Source organism: Micromys minutus (assembly GCF_963924665.1).
Source record: "Micromys minutus genome assembly, chromosome: 19".
NCBI lineage: Eukaryota > Metazoa > Chordata > Mammalia > Rodentia > Muridae > Micromys > Micromys minutus.
This window is the reverse complement of record NC_137954.1, coordinates 27,646,446-27,648,899: the sequence shown is the minus strand read 5'-3', so window position 1 is coordinate 27,648,899 and position 2,454 is coordinate 27,646,446. Positions and strand designations below refer to the sequence as shown.

Genomic DNA, 2,454 nt, shown 5'->3' with positions numbered 1-2,454 from the left:
CCCCATATTAATCGCAGAACCTGTGGCCCCCAAATGAAGGTCCTTGCTGCCACCTTGATCCTTAAACTTTGATATGTTTTCTATTCTATTCAATGATCATTTTTATCCTGAGACTCTCAGTAAATATTTATGGCTAGTTTGAATATTTACTTCACTCACAATGTGTGAACATCTTGGTCCCTTTCTGGTGTTACAAAGCACTTGATTTGTAAAGTGGAAAAGAATCAGAGTAGGTACCTGTGATATGTGACAAGCTGTGTGGGGAAAATGTTTAATATTAAGAAGATTCAAAGTAAAACCACAAGAAAGGGTTCAAGAAGCCTGCACTCTAAATTAAAATAAAAGATGTATTTCCGTGACTTAGCATACACATGCCCCTGGATTCAACTCCTAGAACCCCAAACAAATGAACAATAAAAACGCAAGATGACCATACTGCCCAGTGTCTATGATTGCTAAGCCAAAGGGACTGAGGATGCAAGCTACCCCTGGGTGGTTCCCCAAAAGAAATGTAAACATATGTTCACACAGGTACTCAGAGTCCAGAACTTACAGTGTTTATGCTGAGGGGCAGAAAGTGGCAAAAGAACTCAACTGATAAATGGGAGGCTCACCCTGATCCAAATTCTACGAAGAAACATTACTCATCAATGAAAACAAATGAGTGGTGTGCTGGGCATTACCGTTGCGGCTATGTTGATGGAAATCCGGTCTTCTGATGTGATTCGTCTAATCATGCAGAACTTGAAGGAGAACAGTTTACATGGGCATTGGCCACCTTACAGGAAGACAGTACTGTCTCTCTCAATAATGTGGGTAGCATTGAAAGTTTCATGGCAGATATTAAGAGTGGCCATTGGGATGGCCATACAGTCTCTGGAATTGCCAGACAAAACCTTGATTGATCTCTATGAACAGGTTGTTTTGGACTTGTTAGAGCTTCCTGAGTTGGGTGCTGCCTGGTCACTTCCAAGACAGACAGACTCCATGGTTATGTTAAAGCAAAGACAGCATGATTGCTGTAATTATGTGGAAAACCGCTTAGCCAGGTCTTACTTTGATCCTTGTGAGGCATATCCAGATGGAAGTAGCAAAGAGAAAAGGAGAGTGGCAATTGCCCAGGCTTTAGCCGGGGAAGTTAGCGTAGTGCCGCCTTCTCATCTCATGGCATTACTGGGACAGGAATTGAAATGTCAGCAGCACCAGGGATTTCTTCCTCCTGGGATGACCATGGAGTTTTTTTTTTTTTTTTTTTTTTTTTTTTTTTTTTTTTTTGAGGCAGGGCAGCTGTCAAAGATGTGGAAAAAGAGGAGTTTCCAACACAACTGAGCAGGCATATTGTTTTTGGACAGAAATCCTGTGTGGAGTGTGGTCGGTTCTCTCCAGATGGTCAGTATCTGGTCACTGGCTCTGTTGATGGATTTATTGAGGTGTTGAACTTCAGTACTAGGAAAATCAGGAAAGGTCTTAAGTACCCGGCCCAGGATAACTTCATGATGATGGATGATGCCGTCCTCTGCATGTGTTGCCGCAGAGATACTGACATGTTAGCAACTGGGGCCCAAGATGGAAAGATCAAGGTTTGGAAGATTCAGAGTGGACAGTGTTTGAGAAGATTTGGAAGGGAACATAGTAAAGGTTTCACCTGTCTAAGCTTTTCTAAGGTCAGCACTCAGATCCCCAGTGCTTCTTTTGACCAGACAATAAGAATTCATGGTTTAAAGCCATTCCTCCTTCATTAATAAGGCAATGTTTACACAAGATGGACATTACATTATCAGTGCATCCTCTAGTAGCATTGTGAAGATCTGGAATATGAAGACCACAGAATGTTCAAATACTTTTTAATCCCTGGGCAGTACTACGGGGATGGATATTATAGCGAATTGCGTAATTCTGCATCCTAAAAATCCAGAGCATTCTGTTGCGTGCGATTGATCAGACATAGTAGTCAACATGCAGGGGCAGATGGTCAGGAGCTTCAGTTCTGGTGGTGACTTTTGCCTCATGGTGAGAGGATCTACTGTGTTGGGGAGGACTTTGTGCTCTGCTGCTTCAACACAAGCACTGACAGGCTGGAGAGAACTCTGACGGTCCCTGAGAAGAATGTGATTGGAATTGCACACCACCTGCACCAGAATTTGACTGTCACACTACAGTGAAGATGAACTCCTGAAGCTCTGGACGCCCTAAGTCAGCCTTTCCAGTGCAGCCAAGGAGCATGCACATAAGTGGAGTATATGTTCCATGTATTCCTTTTCCTTTTTCATGACTGCATAAAACGTGTAAATAAGTCAGTATGACATATTCAGTAGCTGTGGGTTCTTTTAAAAAAATATTTCATTAAACTTAAATCTTTCTTTACCATGAGCTATCTCATGTTGGGTGGAGGGGGGAGAGTCATTATCCTCAATCCTCAAGTCTGACAGTGAGTATAATACAGACTAATATGAA

General features: G+C 42.3%; 1 pseudogene across 1 annotated transcript; it reads left to right on the top strand.

The window, feature by feature from the left end:
- The first annotated feature begins 693 nt into the window (after positions 1–693).
- Positions 694–2,193, top strand: LOC308433180 (WD40 repeat-containing protein SMU1-like; annotated as a pseudogene). Its single transcript has one exon. The product of its transcript is annotated as a WD40 repeat-containing protein SMU1-like (transcript).
- The last annotated feature ends 261 nt before the right edge of the window (positions 2,194–2,454 follow it).